At 43.2% G+C, this 22985-nt stretch overlaps 1 long non-coding RNA gene across 1 annotated transcript; it reads left to right on the top strand.

Annotated features, from left to right (window-relative positions):
• Window positions 1–3960: 3960 nt before the first annotated feature.
• Window positions 3961–22464, top strand: LOC140392709 (uncharacterized). The gene is made up of 2 exons (XR_011935415.1): window positions 3961–4166; window positions 20611–22464. It is a non-coding gene; the product is annotated as an uncharacterized lncRNA (long non-coding RNA).
• Window positions 22465–22985: the final 521 nt, after the last annotated feature.

The raw sequence follows: 22985 nt of genomic DNA, 5'->3' as shown, positions 1-22985 counted from the left end.
GTTTTTTGTACAATGTCAGCAGGAGGGTTTCCTGACACAATATGTTGACAGGCCAACAAGAGGAGAGGCCATATTGGATTTGGTTTTGGGTAATGAACCAGGCCAGGTTTTAGATTTGGAGGTAGGTGAGCACTTTGGGTACAGTTACCACAATTCGGTGACGTTTACGTTAGTGATGGAAAGGGATAAGTATACCCCGCAGGGCAAGAGTTATAGCTGGGGGAAGGGCAATTTTGATGCCATTAGACATGACTTGGGGGGGATAGGTTGGAGAAGTAGGCTGCAAGTGTTGGGCACACTGGATATGTGGATCTTGTTTAAGGAACAGCTACTGCGTGTTCTTGATAAGTACGTACCGGCCAGGCAGGGAGGAAGGCGTCGAGCAAGGGAACCGTGGTTTACCAAAGAAGTGGAATCTCTTGTTAAGAGGAAGAAGGAGGCCTATGTGAAGATGAGGAGTGAAGTTTCAGTTGGGGCGCTTGACAGTTACAAGGTAGCGAGGCAGGATCTAAAGAGAGAGCTAAGACGAGCAAGGAGGGGACATGAGAAGTATTTGGCAGGTAGGATCAAGGAAAACCCAAAAGCTTTCTCTAGGTATGTCAGGAATAAAAGAATAACTAGGGTAAGAGTACGGCCAGTCAAGGACAGGGATGGGAAGTTGTGTGTGGAGTCTGAAGAGATAGGCGAGATACTAAATGAATATTTTTCGTCAGTATTCACTCAGGAAAAAGATAATGTTGTGGAGGAGAATGCTGAGACCCAGGCTATTAGAATAGATGGCATTGAGGTACGTAGGGAAGAGGTGTTGGCAATTCTGGACAGGCTGAAAATAGATAAGTCCCCGGGGCCTGATGGGATTTATCCTAGGATTCTCTGGGAAGCCAGGGAAGAGATTGCTGGGCCTTTGGCTTTGATTTTTATGTCATCATTGGCTACAGGAATAGTGCCAGAGGACTGGAGGATAGCAAATGTGGTCCCTTTGTTCAAGAAGGGGAGTAGAGACAGCCCCGGCAACTATAGACCGGTGAGCCTCACGTCTGTTGTGGGTAAAGTCTTGGAGGGGATTATAAGAGACAAGATTTATAATCATCTAGATAGGAATAATATGATTAGGGATAGTCAGCATAGCTTTGTGAAAGGTAGGTCATGCCTCACAAACCTTAGCGAGTTCTTTGAGAAGGTGACTGAACAGGTAGACGAGGGTAGAGCAGTTGATGTGGTGTATATGGATTTCAGTAAAGCGTTTGATAAGGTTCCCCACGGTAGGCTATTGCAGAAAATACGGAGGCTGGGGATTGAGGGTGATTTAGAGATGTGGATCAGAAATTGGCTAGCTGAAAGAAGACAGAGGGTGGTGGTTGATGGGAAATGTTCAGAATGGAGTTCAGTTACAAGTGGCGTACCACAAGGATCTGTTCTGGGGCCGTCGCTGTTTGTCATTTTTATCAATGACCTAGAGGAGGGCGCAGAAGGGTGGGTGAGTAAATCTGCAGACGACACTAAAGTCGGTGGTGTTGTCGACAGCGCGGAAGGATGTAGCAGGTTACAGAGGGACATAGATAAGCTGCAGAGCTGGGCTGAGAGGTGGCAAATGGAGTTTAATGTAGAGAAGTGTGAGGTGATTCACTTTGGAAGGAATAACAGGAATGCGGAATATTTGGCTAATGGTAAAGTTCTTGGATGTGTGGATGAGCAGAGGGATCAAGGTGTCCATGTACATAGATCCCTGAAAGTTGCCACCCAGGTTGATAGGGTTGTGAAGAAGGCCTATGGAGTGTTGGCCTTTATTGGTAGAGGGATTGAGTTCCGGAGTCATGAGGTCATGTTGCAGCTGTACAAAACTCTGGTACGGACGCATTTGGAGTATTGCGTACAGTTCTGGTCACCACATTATAGGAAGGACGTGGAAGCTTTGGAGCGGGTGCAGAGGAGATTTACCAGGATGTTGCCTGGTATGGAGGGAAAATCTTATGAGGAAAGGCTGATGGGCTTGAGGTTGTTTTCGTTAGAGAGAAGGTTAAGAGGAGACTTAATAGAGGCATACAAAATGATCAGGGGATTAGATAGGGTGGACAGTGAGAGCCTTCTCCCGCGGATGGAAATGGCTAGCACGAGGGGACATAGCCTTAAACTGAGGGGTAATAGATATAGGACAGAGGTCAGAGGTAGGTTCTTTACGCAAAGAGTGGTGAGGCCGTGGAATGCCCTACCTGCAACAGTAGTGAACTCGCCAACATTGAGGGCATTTAAAAGTTTATTGGATAAGCATATGGATGATAATGGCATAGTGTAGGTTAGATGGCTTTTGTTTTTTGACCTCCCATGTCGGTGCAACATCGTGGGCCGAAGGGCCTGTACTGCGCTGTATCGTTCTATGTTCTATCTCTCTGACTTTCAATATTCTTGAGGGTTCTACCATTCACTGTATATTCCCTACCTGCATTAGACCTTCCAAAATGCATTACCTCACCAGGGATGGAGGGTGTTGCATGCAGCGAAAGAGAAAATGCTGGAAAATCTCAGTAAGTCTGGCAGCATCTGCTCATTTCTCCAAATCAAAGGTGTAGCAATGGGTACCCGCATGGGTCCTAGCTACACTTGCCTTTTATGGGGTATGTGGAACATTCCTTGTTCCAGGCCTTTCTGGGCCCCCTCCCACAACTCCTTTACCGATACATTGATGACTATTTTGGTGCCTCGTCATGCTCTCAACCGGACCTGGAAAAATTCATCAACTTCGCTTCCAATTTCCACCCCTCCATCACTTTCACCTGGTCCATCTCAGACACTTACCTTCCCTTCCTTGATTTTTCTGTCTCCATTTCCGGCAATTGACTATCAACTAATATCCACTACAAGCCCACTGACTCCCACAGCTATCTGGACTACAGCTCTTCGCACCCTACACCCTGTAAGGGCTCCATCCCTTTCTCTCAACTCCTTCGCCTCTGTCCCGATGATGCCACTTTCCAAAATGGTGCTTCGAAAATGTGTTCTTTCTTCCTCAATCGTGATTTCCCACCTACAGTTGTGGGCAGGGCCCTCAACAGTGTGCGGTCCATCTCCCACGCCACTACCCTCGCCCCCTCCACTCCCTCCCAGAACAAGGATAGAGTCCCCCTCGTTCTCACATTTCATCTCACCAGCCTCTGTATGCAAAGCATAATCCTCCGCCATTTTCGCAGATGCTACCAGACTTGCATGCAGCAGTGCCGTACAATCACCGATTGCACCGGTTCACGGACTCCAAAGAGGCCTGCCATTTTTGCAGCCTAGTGGAATCTGTGGATCATGTCTATGTTATGTGTTATGGTCAGCGCTCCCTTTTTAGCTTTCTGACCAATCTTTTGCCGGAGTTTTGATGCACTTCAGCCCCACGCGCCTGATCTACGGGCACCTGGTGCGGAGAGGGGCAAGGAAGGCGGAAGACCTCCTTGTGAAACTGCTACTGGGCCTAGTGAAGCACGCCATTTATAGGTCCAGGCAGCAGACGTCCATGGGGGTCATCCGACTAGACTGACTACCCCTAGTCTATGGCTACGTCCGCGGCCATGTGTCCCTGTAATGGGAGCATGCAGTGTCCACGGGCACCATTGAGGCCTTCCGTGTCCTGTGGGCACCGCAGGGGCTGGGTGCTTTATTGACCCCTTTAATTGCACTCTTATTTGTTGTCTTTAAGTTTGCTTTGATCTTTGTTACGTTGGTCAGGAGCAGCCCTTTTTTGCTTCATCCCTTTCTTACATTTAGTTGACCTCAAAAAAGTGGCCAATCCATCTAAACTGCACATCTTTGTGTTCAATATTACTGAGCTGGATGTCAATCCTCTGCGACGGTGAAAGGCGCGGTGCAAATGCGAGCTTTTGATTGGCTCATTGGCGCTCTACGCAACACTCAAAATGGAGGGCGAAGTGAGGTCTCGTGTGATGTCATTTCCGCCTGCGGAAGTGCGCACTTGGATTATCCCCGCCGGAAGTAGGTGGCCGTGCGCCATTTTGTGTCTGACCGGGCTCCGGTCGCGCGGTCGCCGCTTCCGGTCGTTTTATATTTCGCTTTTTCCCCTCCCGGCGGCGGCGGCGCGAGGAGGAGATGCCCCAGAATCCGCTGCGAGTGGCGGTGGTGTGTTCGAGTAACCAGAACCGGAGCATGGAAGCGCATAGTATCCTCAGGTAACCCGCCTCTTCCCCCATTCCCGGGCCTACCGGTCAGGAGTGAGCAAACCGAGCCCGCCGCCGGTCACCGGGCCTACTCCGCACCTCCGGTAATTCACCCCTCCCCGCAGGACCGTGCGCCTTTTAGAGTCCGTTCCATTCTCTCGGGGTCAACACGCGCCATCAACTAATCGAATGCGCTGCCTTGGGCCTGCATGGGCCCACTCGGCCGCACCCTAGACACGAATGTGTGGTAGGGCTGGAATGTGCCTCATTCCCCATTTTGGGAGCTGGTCGCCCCCCTCCCCCATCCAATACTGTCTGCTGGTGTTTCTCGCCCTTGCTTCCCCTAAATCTCAGTTCGGAGTCTGTTTTTTCTTCAAACCCCACCCCACTCCTGCTGTCTGGAATGCACAGTTAACCCCAGGCTCTTTTACTATTCACTCTCCTTTAGAATACGTGTGAGGAATTGTGGACTTTGACTAACCTGATCCGTCCAGTTGCCTTTGTGTCCCTTCTCTTTGGTCACCTATCCAAACATGTCAAAGTGTCTCTTCTCTTCCCCCCCCCCCCCCCCTATTGACGGCTCTGTACTTGAATCTAAAACCGACCTTAATTTTAACCAACCTGCTACTAAAATACTGACCAAGCAATTTATCTTAATTAGCTTTCATTGTGAAGTGTCCTTATTATCCATTTCAAATTTACTGTTCTTAGAACATGTGGTGCAGAAGGAGGCCATTCTGCCCATCGAGTCTCCACTGACCCACTTAAGCCCTCACTTTCACCCTATCCCTGTAACCCAATAACCGCTCCTAACCTTTTTAGTCACTAAGGGCAATTTATCATGGCCAATCCACCTAACCTGCACATCTTTGGACTGTGGGAGGAAACCGGAGCATCCGGAGGAAACCCACGTAGACACTGGGAGAATGTGCAGACTCCGCACAGACAGTGACCCAGCAGGGAATCGAACCTGGGGCCCTGGTGCTGTGAAGCCACAGTGCTATCCACTTGTGCTGCCCTCCAGAAATTACCGACCAGAAAAAAACTTGTTGAGTGCCTGTGCCACCCCATCCCAAATAAATATTTCTGTATGAGGATCTGTGCCATCTTTTTCCTAGTTCACCAACTTCAGCCTCTTTCCCCTCAAGTCCTTCAATGTATTGATACCTCCAAAAATGTTAATCTTTGGTCCAGTGCAATCTGCCTGTCTGTACTTCACTAATGCCTCTTGATCTGTACGCAGTCATTGATGTGGTTGACTACCATCCTCCTCCAATGTGTCTCCATTGTTCAAATGTCCTCACTTCATTGCACTTTAGCTCCTCAGTCACAACTAGTGAATCTGACGTTTTGCTTTCTGCCCCCACATCCTTATTTGCTACTTCGTCATCACAGATCCCACAGCCTGCCTACCTGTCTTCAACCTGCCACGCCAATATCAAGCACTTCTCACTGGCCACGGCCACTGCAGCAAACCGGCACAAATGAGGCCTTGCAGGGAACCTGGACTGCAACTCTGGTGCACCACAATCAATGACTGGCATCATTGAAGTCTGTCTCTGATGAAATTCAGTGGAGGCTCCCGAGAACACTCACTTGCTGAGGAAGCTGTGTTATGGGCCAGGGTTTAGAGAACCCCAAAGTGTATCATGGAGTTCACCTGACCCACAACTTTTAATAAATTGTGGTATGGGGAGCACACGGCCCACTCTATAGGTGTGGTACAGCAGAAATCGAAAAGTATTTTTTAAAGCAAAACAATGTTTATTCTATGAACTCAAGTTAACCTTTTTAAAGCATAGTGAACATCTTAGCAACCATCAATTCGAATACAACACTAAGTAATCTTTAATAACTTCCCAAACAACATCCAGAAGACAGAAGAAACACCTTTTAACAGAAGCACATTAGGTTTGCATTCACTACTGGGAACATTTATAATTCTGAATTCACCAAATGATCAAGAGATAGTCTTTTCATGGCAGAGTGATCAACAGTACACCTGCCTTTGTCTAGCTTCAGCTCCAACACTGAAAACAAAACTAAAACACACCCTGCAGCAAACAGCCTAAAACGAATGTAAAAAGCTGCCAGACAGCCCAACTCCACCCACTCTCTGACATCACTGATAAACACCCATTTTTACTTAAAGGTACATTTCTTAAACACCCATTTCTTAAAGGTACTCTCACATGACTTCACCTGGCTTGGTGATTGCTGCACAATCTTAAAAAAATCACTTTTGGGGCCTCACAATCAGTCCTTGGAGCCTGATTTATTTTTGCTTGATGCACAAATTTACCTCATTGCTCTCCACCTTTGCATTGCTGCTTCTCAAGCTGCTTATCCAACATTCACCTTGAATAAACTAATCTTTTCCAGTAGAATATCGGGAAGATCAAAATTAATACCTTTGGCCCCTACCACAAACTGTCCCCTCCCCCTCGATCTGTTTCAGACTGAACTTTTGGAGCCTGAACTGAGCTTCCAACCCCATAATAGTTGCTTTCAACCTTCATAATATTGGCCATCCCTGCCCCTCAGCCCATTTTCTGCTTTAGCTTTATCCATTCTTTTCTGAACTCCAGATTCAACCGATGCCTTCCGAGCTCTTTCACGCTACATAAACTTAATCTCATTCAAATGTCTACTGCTCATATCTTAATTTGCACCAAGTCCCATTCTCGCATCACTCCTGTGCTCATTGGCTGATGGCTACGTAATTTAGAAATGTAGCTCCTTCCATGACTTTGCCTTCCCTTTGTAATCCCCAAGAATACTGCATTCTTCCACCTTGTGCAGAGCCCATATTTTTCTGTATTTGCAGCCGCCTTTGACTTCAGCTTTGGAATTCCCTCCCTATACCTCTTAAACTCTCTTCCTGAAGATACTCCATCTTTCCTCTCTGACCAAACTCGTCCTCGCCTTCCTCCTTTGGCTCGGCATTAACTGTCATCTGATTATGTTTCTGTACACACAAACACATTTGGCCCCATGCTGTATGCAGATGTGCTGCTATCTCACCACTCTGCAATTGTGTGACCAGGGGATTGAATTTTCCTGTAGTACTCATTATGCCACTATAGGGCACTGCCACTGAACTCTGCTGACTGCTTGACTATATATATATATATATTGTCTTTCTTTGGTCAGTTCATAGCTATTGGATTTACCAAAAGAAACATTTTTGTGTTTAGTCCTGGACAGTGGCCTTGGTGAGTTACTTAGGGCTGGAGTAATTGGCAGGCTTTGAACCCGAGGAACAGATGTTGTAGAATTCTAAAGCATTCGGATGTGATAAATTCTGCACCAGCAGTAAAGCTTTTTTTAAAAAAAAAAGAACAAACTTCTTTTTGGGATCTTTTCTTCTTCTGATTCAATTTCTTGATGCATTTCTGGGCTTTAAAGTGCATGATAACATGTCCAAATCACAGCATGCATGTGGTTTTGGACCGTTTTCTTCAGCATTGAATATATCTCAGCTTTTTAAATTCTTCTCCCTGTCTTAATTGATCTGAGCTGTTGGGCTATCTTGCACCTTTGTAGCTACCCAGAGTTCATGGTAACCCTTTTCTATTCTACCTTGCTTTTAGAGAAGACTTGTGATCACTCCACAGCATTGCTCAACTCTAGGAAAACCTAGTATTGCTAAGTTTACCCATCCCAATAGGTTTTTATAAATATGAACTATTTGGATGGTTGTCACTTGTTAAATCTCTGGCTTCACTTTGATTACATTGGGGTGACTTGGATTGTTGAAGCTTTGCTTGTTGCTCACCTGACGCTGCTGAGATTTGTTGCCTGCTAATTTTGCTCCTGTCTTATCTATTATCCTCCGTTAATTACAGTACTGAAAGTTAACTTTTCAGTGCACTTTGACTTGGGGGGGGGGGAGTAAATTTGTAATTTTAATGCAGGATAAGATTCTTTGTTCACACTGCGTATTCTTTGGGGAAATTATTTTTAATGTGTCCCCAATGACCGATAACTTAGGTTTTGAACGCTCCCTATTGTGTCCACAGCCCGAGATAATGATTGGATGCGATTTCTCTGATTTCACCACCGCTCACTGAGCTTTGTAGAAGTAAGGCATATAAACTTCCAGATGGCACCATTTCAGCACTCATTTCATCGTGTGTGTTAAGACACACAAGACTGAACAAACACTTACCCATCAGGAGAAAAATCCATTATGATAAGACTTTTTTCTTTGTTTACTGCTGGTTCTGATGAGGATTCGGTCAGATGCTATTTGAAGTGGAAATGGTCATGTCTTGGGCTGATGGTTGCTGGTGATTTCCATGACTGGGCTATGCTGACACATAGCAGTTTTCATTCAAACTGCTCATTTTGTTACGGGAAGGGGTGGTTTATTTGTTTATTTACTCCCTACTTGTTCATATATTTACTACTAACCAACCCCCTCTTCCAAGTCTCCATTCTGACCAATTGCTCTGATGATCATATTTGTCAGATTATGACTTGGATAGCTAGTATGCTGGTGCAGGCCACTGCAGGAAAATCAGTGCTCTTGCCCCGGAGGGCATGGTGAGTGTATGTCCTGGACTTGCAAAATCTGTGGAGAGATTTATTTTGATGCATGTGGTTGCCAACAAATTGTCCAATGCCATATCAGAGTCTGGGCTTTGTCTCTAGCTGAAAATACGAAAGAAAATGGGTCTTTCATATTTCAGAAAAACTGTGGCATTATAATACTGAGTCAAATGTGTGATGGATAGGGGTAAATGTCATTCAATAAATCCTTGGCCACTGGGAGTAAGAATTGCCTGTTTCTGAGTTTCCCTCAATTGTAGTTTTCTTTGTAAGGTGTAGACTGTTGCTACAATTCTTCTGTACCCTCACCATTGAACAGGGTTTTTCCTTCACTAGAGAGACTTGGAAGTGATCTGATAAAGGTCTTTGAAATAATGAATTGGTAGGCCAGGGTAGATGTGGAGAAAATGTGGCAGAATCCAAACTAGAGGCCCATATACCAGTTACTAGTTCATTATGGAGATTTGGAGAAACGTGTTTATTCTCTGGGATTGGAATGTGGAGTTTGGTACCACAGGGAGCGGTTGAGCTACATAGTTTTTAAAAGGAAATTTAGAAGAGAACATGAGAGAATAATGAGCAGAAAGGATGCAATGAAATAAATAAATGGAATAGGAGGGTTGCTGGAGGTGTAGACTTTGGTTATAAACATTGGCACAGACTAGGGTGAATGTAAGTTCCTTTATTGCTGCTTGTTGTAATGCATTTGTAACCTTATTTTTGTAGATGGCTAACTTTCTAGAATCTTTGCCCTTAAAACCATATGAAATTTGCATGGGGTTGCCACGCTGGAGTTTCTTTGAGGCAGTCATAATCTATTGATTTATTAATTATTGGTTGTGTGCGAAATGAGAAGCTTCCATGTTTCCCTGGAATGTTTAGGCTCAAATCATGGGTTGTATTTTTACCAATTCTGATCTTTGGCTGAATATTGCAGAAACGGTTCTTGTGAAAATAAGGACAAATATATTTGATCCTAATGTCTTCCTCGCAGTGCAAGCCTCAGTAAGATAACTTTTGCACGATAACATCCAGTTTAGGTCTGAGGGATTTAGCAGAGGTTTTTTTCCTTGCGTGGTATTTCTCCTTGCTGCAATCTTGCTGTTGTACAGTTTTCGTGGTTGCTGGCTGCCCCTCATTTCAAAGGTTTCCATTGTTCACGCATGGTAAACACTGGTTTAACGTGCAAGGGGGAACGTTTAGAGGAGATGTGCGAGGCAAGTATTTTTACAGAGGGTGGTGAGTGCCTGGAATGCGCTGCCAGGGAAGTTGGTGGACGTAGATACGATAGCGTCATTTAAGAGGCATCTTGACGAATACATAAATAGGATGGGAATAGAGGAATACAAACCATGGAAGTGCAGAAGGTTTTAGTTTAGGCGGGCATTCTGTTCCTGTGCTGTATTGTTCTTTGATTATAAATCAGCATGAACCGTGACCAGGTTTTAACGTACTTGTATTTTGTTGTATCACATCAATTTTTCACTTGTTTTGAAATGCCATGAATGTTCTCTCGGTCAGCATGGTAGCTCTTTTGTACTAACATCCAAAGATAGCAAGCAGTGAGAGAAAGGACCATCTCCTTTACCAGAACAGATGGTTTTTAATGTCTCAACAACAATGCGCCTTTAGCAAAGTAACACATGGCGGCACAGTGGTTAGCACTGGTGCCTCATGGTGCTGAGGACCCAAGCTCAATCCTGGCCCCGGTTTACTGTCCGTGTAGAGTTTCCACATTCTTCCTGTGTCTGTGGGTCTCACCCCCACAACCCAAAGATGTGCAGGTTAGGTGAATTAGTCACGCTAAATTGCCCCTTAATTTTAAAAAAATTAAAAAGTAAGATACCCTGAGGGGCTTTAAAGGAGTGTAATCAAGCTAAATTTAACACTATGCTGCTTAGTGATATTGTGACAAGTGACCAAAGCTTGGTTAGTGAGCAATTTAGAACTGTCTTGGAGGAGAGTGATGGAGAGAATTGCAAAACCTGGGGCCCAGGATGTCTGTATGGTGTCTGCACGTTCTGCGTGGGTTTCCTCCCGAACATCCCGACAGTGTCCTTGATGCCATGAGGGACCAGTGCTAACCACTGTGCTGCCATGTATTACTTTGCTAAAGACACGTTATTGTTGAGACATTAAACACCCATCTGTTCTGGTAATGGAGATGGTCATTTTTCTCACAGCATGTGGGCGGCACTGTAGCACAATTGTTAGCATTGTTGTTTCGCAGCTCCAGGGTACCAGATTCTATTCCCGGCTTGGGTTACTGTCTGTGTGGAGTATGCACGTTCTCCCCATGTCTGTGTAGGTTTCCTTCAGGTGCTTCGGTTTCCTCCCACAGTCCAAAGATGTGCAGGTTACACTAAATTGCCCTTGGTAGGGCAGCACGATGGTGCAGTGGGTTAGCCCTGCTGCCTCACGGCACCGAGGTCCCAGCTTCGATCCCGGCCCTGGGTCACTGTCCGTGTGGAGTTTGCACACACTCCCCATGTCTTCGTGGGTTTTGCCCCCATAGCCCAAAGATGTGCAGGTTAGGTGGATTGGCCACTCTAAATTGCCCTTTAATTGGAAAAAATGAATTGGGTACTCAATGTATATTTTTTTTAAATTGCCCTTGGTGTTCAAAAAAGTTAGGTGGGGTTGCTGGGTTACAGGGTTAGGGGTGCAGACCTGATGGGCTAAATGGCCTCCTGCACTGTAAATTCGACAAAATCCATGAAATTATAGTTGCCAATGTTAGGGTGGCAGTGTTTGGCATTGCTGCCTCCAGTGCCAGGGACCCATGTTCGATTCTGACTTTGGATAACTGTGGAGTCTGCACTTTCTCCCCGTGTCTGTGAGAGTTTCCTCCGGATGCTCTGGCTTCTCACAGTCACATGTAGGCTTACATTAACACTGCAATGAACTTAACTGTGAAAATCCCCTACTCGCCACACACCAGCGTCAGTTCTGGTACACCGAGGGAGAATTCAGAATGTCCAAATTACCTAACAGCATGTCTTTCGGGACTTGTGGGAGGAAACTCAGGCAGACACGGGGGGGGGGGGTGGGGGGGGGGGAACGACGTGCAGACTCCGCACACAGTGACACAAGCCGGGAATCGAATCGACCCTGGCGCTATGAAACAACAGTGTTAACCACTGTGCAGGTGAGATGGATTGGCTATGCTAAATTACCCATTAGTGTCCAACGGTTAGGTGGACTTGGAGCAGGGGAGTGGGACTGGGTAGGGTGCTCTTTCAGAAAGTTGGTGCAGACTTGATGGGCCAAATGGCCTCCTTCTGCAGTGTAGGTATTCTATGAATAGTGCTGCAATTTTTAAAACTGGAAATGCACAAGTAATGAGGATTGGAGGAATGCTGAGAACTCAGCGGGTTGTAGGACAGGATGAGGTTAGAGATAGGGTGGGACAAGGCCATGATTTGGAAGGAAAGATGGGAATATTAAAATGGACGCACTGTAGACCAGCGAACACTTGGCTGACCAGGAGTTTTCTCATCTGATCGAATTGCAGATGCTCCCCACTACTGGACTGGCATGAACTTGTTCTACAATTTCTGTCTGAAATGGGCGATACCACCAACCGAACCATCTGATTATCTTTCACAAAACTCTGAAATTAGATGCGTTTTTTATTTATTAAATTAAGGGCAAGTTAGTGTGGCCAGTCCGTCTGCCCTGCACAACTTTGGGTTGTGGGAGTGAGATGCACGCAGACACTGGGAGAATGTGCAAACTCCACACGGACAGCGGGCTGGGATCGAACCAGGCTTCTTGCCACCGTGAGGCAGCAGTGCTACTAACCACTGCGCCCTGCATATTTGACAAGTTAACTATTGCCAAACTGACATTTGCAAATTCCGTGTATTTCAGGAATTGCCTCTGGAGCACACTGGCTTGGGCATGTCCCACCTAGGCGGCACTTTTATTTGGCTGACTTTTGGCGGAGCTGAGAATTATTCTGATTTTAAAAAGAACATTTGTAATCGTTTTGCAGTTTTCTCTGCAGAATAGTTTCATTTACACTCTTTGCAGATTATAAAGTACACTTTACATTGCTGTTTAATTGTGTTGGAATGTTAGTCTAAAAGTTTTCAGTGACTTGTTCAGGATGTAATCTCTGTCCAAGCCAAATGTGGAGAAATATTCAGCACTTGGGTTTGATGCAAAGGTTGTGGCAGAAATTATTGAACCAGTAAAACATCCTGCATTTTGAGTAGAACCATGTTTGAGTAAAGGTTAATTGATTCTGTACATTGATGCAGGTGATTGGATTGCAATCAGTGCTAAAACTCCTCTGACACTTTTGTTCCTCGCTGTGCAGGCCGGGATCGTTTCAACCATGCACCCCATTCCTATCGAACTCTCAAACTGTGCCCTTTTCACTTTTATTCCTGCTGTTAAACCTGAATGCTCACTTGGTCAACTGCTTTCATCCTTTCTGCCCCATGGTTTTTCTTTTTCCTTGTGCTCGTTGACCCTTTTCTCAACCCTGTAAAACTGATTTTCTTAATTTGAGCCCATAAAAGGTTAATGCAGATTTCTTGTTTTTCGACCATCATAAAACAAAGTACAAAAAGCAGATCATTCAGCCAATTGTGTCCTTTCTATAGAGCCATCCAATTAAATTTTTTGAAGTGTAGTTGCCAACAGAATGTTTACTGAGTGTTGAATTTAAGTAAAGGCACATCGTAGCTTGCAGTTTAAAACTTGACAAGTTCTGTCATATTCATAAAAGGAATTATTGCATGAAAACTAAAGTTGCTTTATCTCATGGGCTGATTCAGCGGTTAGTATTGATCATAGATCCTTGGGCTCCTGACGTACTAGAGATTTTAAGTTCCTGTGGTTACTTTCCATGAGTGGATGATTCTGAGGGTTTCTAATATTTCTCTTGCCATATCCGAAATGGGAGGGTGGAATCGCTTGGGTATTTCTGTTAATATTGCTCAGTATGATCATAGAATTTACCGTGCAAAAGGAGGCCATTCGGCCCGTCGAGTCTTCACCGGCTCTTGGAAAGAGCACGCTACCCAAGGTAACATCTCCACCCTATCCCCATAACCCAGTAACCCCACCCAACACTAAGGGCAATTTTGGACACTAAGGGCAATTTATCATGGCCAATCCACCTAACTTGCACACCTTTGGACTGTGGGAGGAAACCGGAGCACCCGGAGGAAACCCACGCAGACACGGGGAGGATGTGCAGACTCCACACAGACAGTGACCCAAGCCGGAATCGAATCTGGGACCCTGGAGCTGTGAAGCAATTGTGCTATCCGCAATGCTACCGTGCTGCCCCAAATGATGTGACAGGGCCACTCATTTTTTTGTGAAGGAATGCAAGACAACAAAGTAATACAAGGTTAGGGGGTTGCAAGTGTGGCTAAATTCTGAACCATAGAATAAAATTGATACTGTGCAAAAGGAGGCCATTCGGCTCATTCAAGTCTGCACCGGCCCTCTGAAAGAGTATGCCCTACCTGTGATCCCACCTAACCTGCCATTCCTGAACTGTTGGAGGAAACCGGAGCACCCGGAGGAAACCCACGCAAACACGGAAAAAGTACAAACTCTACACAATCACCCAAGGTTTGAATTGAACCCAGGTGCCTGGTGCTGTGAGGCAGGTGCTAAATGGTACCAAATGCTGCTACAGTGTTGCAACTATCAAAATTTGTGTATTTTGGGGAAGTTCAGTGAAATTGGTTGAACGCAAACTGGAAAAGTGGTAATTTCAGAATTACCACTGACCCTTTTTATCCTCTGAAATTAGGGGGGAAAATAATTGAAATATATTATTGCTTCTCAGCCTTTTGGCTAAGATCAAAAATCAGATCAAGCCCAAGATGAGATACAATGCCTTCAGCTTGGATCTTGTACACGTCTTGTGGAGACCATGAATTGGGTTCAATTTGAATTGTTTTTTGGAGCAAGCAAGCAATGAGATGGGCTAAGGGTTTGCCCTGTGCACACTGGCTTTGTAACTTTAATGATGGGAAAAATATATTGTAATGTGGCAAATACTTCAAATCTCTCCTGTTTTCTGCTTACTGTTAGTCAGCTTTTGTGACTCACTGCACTTGCTCATTGGTGTTCAGCTGTTTGACTTTGCACCAATGTTAAATTTAGTTCTATAGCCTGAATTGGCAGAAGAACAGAGACCCTCCTTCCATGAAGTATCACACTGTTTCATTACAGTATTAGATTGGACATCTGCAAGTTCAAATGACATTTGTTATCTGTTGACCTGAAATGAAACCACTGTGCCAATGGTAGAATGACATTGCAAATACAATGGGGAAACCCCCGGTTAGCTCATAAACACCTAGGAGCATCCTGATTGAAGGGATCCTGAACTAAATTCTCTGCTTTAAACCATGCCACAAGTTGCAAGCCATTCATACTAGTAGTTGGTGACAACCGCATTGTAAAGTAACTACATTGCTGAGTCAACTTTGTGGATAAAATTATCTGTTTAATCTGCAAGTTATTTAACCAGTAATTTGGAGTGCAGAGCCTTTCATCTACATAATCAAACGTTCAACACTTCAATGTGAACATGTCGATTTTGACAGCTGTGGGATCTGGAACAGAAGCAGTGTTGATGGTAAAATTAGAGATTTGGGGCACAAAGGTGAAAAAATAAAGATAACCTTGAGCTGATGAAATATGACTTTTAAAGTATGGGCTTATTACATAGTTAAAGGAAAGAGGACTATGGGAATAAAGCTGACATGATAGATGAGGACCATTACTCGGATAAAGAATAAAAATCAACTTATTTGGTTGCACAACTTGTTATAATTTCTTACGAAAATGCTGCTAAATCCAAAATCAGAATGCCAAGATTTGTTAATATCAATAGCTTGAGATGTATGCAGTCTCGTAATAGTGTGGATTTAAACTGTGATATTGATGTCTGATCTGGGTTAACACATGAAATAATGCTTGCAAAGCTCAACATAATGGCTGACATTCAATGTAATTCCACGATTAGACCGTGTTTGCTGAACAATCCTGTGCTTGCTAAGAATTACACAGCCAGTTGGGAATGGCTCACTTTACACTTGCAAGAAGCTAGGTTCACGTGCAGGGACCTTGGCCCCTGCAAGCTAAAAGAACATGTCCAGACATTGCACTTGAATTAAACAAAGCCTGGAGGTGGAGGACAATAGTTCTTTGGTACATTCCCCATCGCAGCGCCTCAATCAGTCAGAATTGACTTGCTAACCAATCTTTTCTCATACAATATAAATTGTTCCGCTTTTTGAAATTTGGTATTCTTGCGATTGTCCTCGAGTGCAAGACAAAGCTTTGACAGCGGGTCCCTCTTTCAGCAATACTCAAATGTTTGCTTGAGAGAAGTAGTGATGTTTGGCTAAATGATATGGAGCTATATCCAACACCAGTCAGTGCGTTTGGGGCATTTGAAGTCTTCCTTTTCATAGGATTCTCAGCTATTCAATCTGGTCAAGATCAATGTTTATCTACCACATGAAATGAGTAAAATCCACAGCTTTTGTTTTGCCTCTTCAGAATATTCAATAAAAAAGGGGATGGTTTTGGCATTTTATTGGATTTTTAATAATTGTTACAAGATCTTGTGCACAGGTAGAATATATCAATTACTGTCTGACAAACTACTTGAGCCCATTTCCTCTAAACTAATTGATCTATCATTTGGCTTGTAATGGAGTGCACTAAATTTCAAACAGTGCCACTGTAACTAGTTTTTATAAGGGTGGAGAACATGAGTTGGACAGTGAGACCGCGGATGTATGAAAATTGTCTTGAAACTTGTGTCACTATGGAGATGGGTTTGTGGTCCCTGCTGTTTGTTTCAATAATCTCAGTGCTGATTATGTATTTTTCTACAATTCATCATTCAACTTCACCCACTGTCAAGTTCCCCTCCACCATCCTGACTTGGGACTATATTTCTGTTCCTTCACTGCCACTGGGTTAAAATCCAAGAATTCCATTCCTAACAGTGCTGTGGGTGCACCAACACCACATGCCGCCACCATCTTGAACAATTGGGAATGGGCACCAAATGCTGGCCATGGAACAGTGATGCTCACATCCAATGAAAGAAAAAAGGTTTGGTCTTCAGGGGCCATCTGATAACCTTGTTCCAATTCTCCTTGAAGTAGGCAGCGCAGTGGATAGCACTGTGGCTTCACAGCACTTGGGTCCCAGGTTTGATTCCCCGCTGGGTCACTGCGGAGTCTGCACGTTCTCCCCGTGTCTGCGTGGGTTTCCTCCGGGTGCTCCGGTTTCCTCCCACAGTCCAAAGCCGTGCAGGTTAGGTGGATTGGCCATGCCAAATTGCCCTAAAGAGATTGTGGTGGGATGAAAATCCCATCTTTTGTTTTCCCAGTGTTTAAGTGGAGGAAGTTAAGAAGTCGGACAAAGAATTTGAGAGAAAAGAGTTAGTGGAGGGCTTAAAAAATGTGTGGGTTAGGTGGATTGGCCATGCTAAATTGCCCTTAGTGTCCAAAAAGGTTAGGAGGGGTTATTGGGTTACGGGGATAGGGTGGAAGTGAGGGCTTAAGTGGGTTGGTGCAGACCTGAATGGCCTCCTGCACTGTATGTTCTAGGTATGAATTGTGAACTTGACATAATTTCTCTTCCTGCATCAAAAGAGTTTCACCATATTTTCTACCCTGGTGGCATTTGCAGCTAATGTTTGTAACTGTTCAGTGGCTTTAGTCCCAGCTGGATGACTGAATTCGAATGTCAATATTGAGATCATTCTTTAAAGAGCAGGCTGGATAATTCACAAGCTGACTACACTATATCAGATTAGTGCTTTGGAATGAAGTACCTTTTGGGAGTTGGGTAGTTTTATCTTACTATCTGGCGGTCTTGAAGGGAATTCTTGTTTTAGAACACCTAAAATCACCTAGAAGCATCCAGCACAAAATCTGGCCACCCACCATTCAGCCCATCATGACTGTGACTTCTCTGTACAAATTTGCAAATTTCTCCCTTCAAATATGGGCATGTTATATATAATTCCCCCTTGAAAGTTGCATTGAATCTGCTTCCACTTTTTTCTGGTCCTGCAATCCAGATGTGTTTATGTAAAAGTACAATCCTTTTGGATTATTATGCCAATTATCATCTGTGTCTCCATTGAGGAGGATTCTGTAGATTTTACTAGTTAGAGGGATCATTTGGTATCCTTTGAGTGGGATCTCTCCATTTACATTAATTTTACATTGTCCTGCAACTTCGCAAGGCTACCTTTGACCTGACACAGGACACTTACTCAGCAGGAGAATGTGGTTTGACTGTTCAGCAGCACTTTGAATAAAAAAAGTGAAAATTAATCCTGTGTGAATTGCTATTACTCGCTACACCCTTGCCATCTAGATCAAAAGTTACATTTAGTGTGCATGTTCTGTTTGACTATGCTTGTGTGAAATGTATTGTATAATTAATCCACTGGTATCTTCCAGCTTTAATGTCTGCATGCTAAACTTCTATTTCAGGCTGCAATTTATTTAATGGGCTGATGCATTGGGAGTTCTCCCTGTAGAAAGGAAAGTAATCGTGGTTGTAAACTGTCAAATCAAGTGAAAACTATTTGCCCTTCATAGTTAATAATTTCATTGCAGGGCAGCACGGTGGCGCAGTGATTATCACTGCTGCCTCATGGCGCCGAGGCCCCAGGTTCGATAACGGCTCTGGGTCACTGTCCATGTGGAGTTTGCATATTCGCCCCGTGTTTGCGTGGGTTTTGCCCCCACAGCCCAAAGATGTGCAGGGTAGGTTGATTGGCCACATTAAATTGCCCCTTAATTGGAAAAAATGAATTGGCTACTCTAAATTTAAAAAAAATTAAAATACAACTTCATTGCGAATTTGACTTAGAGCCCAAGTTTCTCCTTGTCCTTATTGTATTGGCTAACACTGGGTACAGTTCCATTGAGGTTGGTGATGTCTTTGCTCAACATTCATTTGTGCAAGGCAGCACGGTGGCGCAGTGGCTAGCACTGCAAATGAATTGAGCACTCAATTTATTTTTAAAAGAACATTTGTGCTTTCCAAATAGGTTATTGGCAACCTGTTGAGATGTTTTCCCCACCCAGAAATGGAAATCCGTTGACTCTAAAGCTACTCTGGCTGAGATCAACTTGGAAAACAAAAATGAACCTAAAATCTTTGTTACCCTGTGTGGTGTAAAACCATCCCAAACATTGCATTTACTATCTGCAAGTTTTAATCCTATAAAATGAGTCTTCAGTACAATAAATCGGAAATACAAATTAAATAGTGGAGGTAATTCTCAAGTGGCAAGTAATACTTTTTAATTGCCTGAACCTTGTAACTTGCAAAGTTCTACTGTAGGTCTGCCTATAGTCTTGGGGCAATGATGCTTAAAAGATGGGCAGCACAGTGGTTAGCATTGCTGCCTCACAGCGCCGAGGTCCCAGATTCGATCGCGGTTCTGGATCACTGGAGTTTGCATATTCCGTGTTTACGTGGGTTTCGCCCCCACAACCCAAAGATGTGCACGGTAGGTGGATTGGCCACGCTAAATTGCCCCTTAATTGAAAAAAATGAATTGGGTACTCTAAATTTAAAAACAAAAGGATGTTTAAAAGATTACTGTGGCAAACTTTTCCCTATCTTACAACCTTGCTGTGGAGTGGTGGCCTGAATTCCAGGTTGGGGCAGTTTGCTTGACTGGTCCAAATAGGCATAGCGAAGCACACTTATTGTGATTGCTTTATCTGCCAGAATCTTTTCCAGGGAGACTACCCAGTCAATTTCAGTCTTCCTGGATTGTTTGAAGAGTTGAGAAGACTAACCCACAAAGTGAGCACAGAAATTGGTACAGTGTTTATATAACCTTCAGTTAGCCAAACAAGTATGTTTCTTTATCACTGGTTGATACTCTAGCTTCCTGATGCTTCTATATTACATTTTTAAATAGAAAGGCTTATCTGGTATTAGAAACATTAAATCTGACAACTTAAAGTGGCTTTGTATCTACTTGTAGTAGTTACTTTTGTCAAGTTCAGAACTTGGGAGCAGGTGTGGCGGTCACTTCCCATCATTAAATTCAGTTAAGTGTCTTGATTCTTAAATGTTCAGAATGTGCAACTTGCTTTAGTAAATATTCACTGCTTTTGCATTGAATTGTTTTTTCATCTATTGCTGTTTTCTTGTTTGATGCCTTGCTGTTCATAGTCTATGCAAAGCAGCGACTTCAAACAATCTGCACTATGAACTGGAACCACTTTGTAGCTACTATGCACCACACTGGCCTCCTTTATTATTTTTATATAATTTGTGGGTGGATGTTGAATAAACAAAGAGGCAAATGTGATTTGCTCCATGCAGGAAATTGCAAATGTATTTGATACAAAAGTTATGGACACCAACAACCGATGAGTATTTTGTACTGGTGTATCTTTGAAGTGATGTTTCTGAAATACAAGGTCTTCATGCATTTACACAATTAGTAATAGAATCTAAATAAGTTCAGTCTTGAAGTCGCAGGGTCATGATAGTGAAAGCTCATCTAATTATTTAGATGACTTGTACCTTAAATTGTTGTTAATATAACACTGGCCAAATGACTTTGTATGTTTCACAAAGCTATTTAGTTAATATTTGAATCCTGGGTCATAGAAACACATCATGAGGTAGATGTAGTTGAGGACCGTTCAGACCACCTTACTACATTTGTCCAGCTTGCAGTCCTATCTAGCTGTTTCCGAAACATGGATTTATTTTGCTCCGCTATCAGTTTAGTTGATGTTTCGAATTAAGCCCTTTGTGATATTTGCTGTTGTATATTTCTGTGCTTGACTGGTTTAAAAATCAAATCTAATTTGAGATTTTCTGCATTCTAAATTTGTTTATTTTCTCCTCTTTACAGTAAAAAAGGCTTCAATGTCCGATCGTTTGGAACAGGGACACACGTGAAGCTACCGGGACCGGCTCCGGACAAGCCAAATATATACGATTTCAAAACTACATATGATCAGATGTACAGTGATCTCATTAGGAAAGACAAAGAACTGTATCCATGAGGCACACTTTGTTTTTAGGTCACTGGTTCCAAGGTGTCTGTGTTTGTATTTTTATTGCGCGCCTATGCTGCAGTTCTATAAATTCAAAGGGTAAGAAAATACAATGCCAAGGATGAGTCAGGTCTCCTGCGCCTTCTGGTGTTTTGTCAATCTGCTTTAGTGGAGTAATGCAATTAATCAAAGTGTTACACTAAGAACAGCTGGGCGCAGGTAGTATAACTCCTGATTTACAGGGTTGCACCATAATGTGTAGTTTAATGCAGGGGTAGATTGGTTCAACTGCTGCATGTCCAGCAAATTTCCCCCTGCAGCTTTACGTTCTCCCTTTTAGGGTACATCAGATTGTATAAGGTACATCATTTCTAAGTTGATGGGAATAGGGTCTTTGTACTGGGCATCCCTTCACTGAGGTATAGTGGTCTCATAATGGACAATTTGGAGCTGAATGATGTAACTCGAGTAATATACTTGGAAAGTTTTTCTAATGGGGAGCAGACAATAATGGTTCTAAACTGTTGACTAGAAAAGGAGTGTAAATAACAGACATTGTTATTGCACTGAATTTTGAGTGGTGATACTGTCCTTGATTCTTTTATCCAGTGTTGTATTCCATCTGAATTCCACTGATCTTGGGATGCCAAAATTTAATTCAGTAAGTGTAGTCTAATCTACGTTTAAGTCAGACTAGTGACATGGTGGGGAAAATCTTGTCCAGACTCCACATTCTCACTCTGATTGAGCTAAATATGTAATCCTCTGTAACGTGCACTAAATTCACAGTTCACTAGATAATTAAACTTAATTGTGGACGATAAATATCATCTGATTACAGTTCATTCTGAGAAAATGGCTAGTGATGTTCACACTGGTTGTAAGGTGAAATTAAGTAAGTTAACTTAATAGAAAAAAGTTGAAACATTAACCCGTAGATGGCAAGCACTTTCATTGCCTGGGGCAATTATTTTGAAACCAATACTAATACTGCATTGAAATTACTCAGACCAATGGTAACGATCACTTGAGTTATCCCCTACTCTAACTGCTAAAAGTTATTTTACCTTTTTTTTTTTAAATGGGCAGTTTACCAGTGGTCACCTACTTTTCCTCCTGTTCCCAATTGTTTCCCTTCTATTCTGATTTATTTTATCTTTTTAGTTTTAACCTTTTACCTACACAATTTTTTCTAACTAAGATATTCCTTATTCATTTCCCTTTCAACTATTTTGGAGATGGGAGGAATTTCTCTCCAGCAGCATTTGTTGGATGAAAACTGTGTTCAAAATCTCATTTTCTAATCAGCCCAGATCCGCAAATTGTTGTGAAGATTGTATAATTCAGTTAGAACATACAGGTAGACTTACTTATTCCTTGTTAAAATTGGGTAGCAAAACAAATATTGGGTGATTTAAGTTAAAACAGCATTAAGCTGTAGTTAACTGATGTTGCAATGTGACCATATTCAATTTCTTTCTGTTAATCAGGAAACCAACCTTACAGTATATTTAAATAGTACAGGTGGTGAGTGATGCTACTGGCAAGAGTACACTTAAAAATAGCACAGAAAATCCAAATCCTGATTGTATGTCGAAAGTCATTCACTAGCCCACCTCTAGCTTGAATACTTCTAGTTCTGCTGTAGTTACCTTGTTCAATGTATCCTCTTGAAGATCTCCTGTTAATTAAAGGATAGAATGAAATAACATTTAAATGGGCATTTAACATCTGTTCAGTATTTAACACACGATTAAATAACTTGCAGTTGTTTGGCTTTCCAAACTTTCACTAACATTGCTAAATGAAAGGGTAAAAATCTGAGCATTAACCTTGTGTTTGGATATTTTGTAAACCAAAACTTCAAACGGCCACGTTCTTTAGGAGAACACAAATTGATAAAATCTAGTTGAGACACTATTACCGTTTTCTGTTATGCTTTTATTGTGCGAGCATAACAGCAGTGTGCTGCATTCTTTTTTAAAATAAATTAGAGTACCTAATCATTTTTTCCAATTAAGTGGCAATTTAGCATGGCTGATCCACCTAACCTGCACATCTTTGGGTTGTGGGGGTGAAACACGGGTAGAATGTGCAAACTTTGCACAGACAGTGACCCGGGATCGAACCCGGGTACTTGGCGCTGTGATGCAGCAGTGCTAACCACTGTGCCACCGTGCTGTCCCCAGTATGCTGCATTTTAAACAGCATGAACATTACTGACCACATT

Source organism: Scyliorhinus torazame, chromosome 16 (genome assembly GCF_047496885.1).
Source record: "Scyliorhinus torazame isolate Kashiwa2021f chromosome 16, sScyTor2.1, whole genome shotgun sequence".
Taxonomy (NCBI): Eukaryota; Metazoa; Chordata; class Chondrichthyes; order Carcharhiniformes; family Scyliorhinidae; genus Scyliorhinus; species Scyliorhinus torazame.
This window is presented reverse-complemented; position numbering and strand designations above follow the sequence as displayed.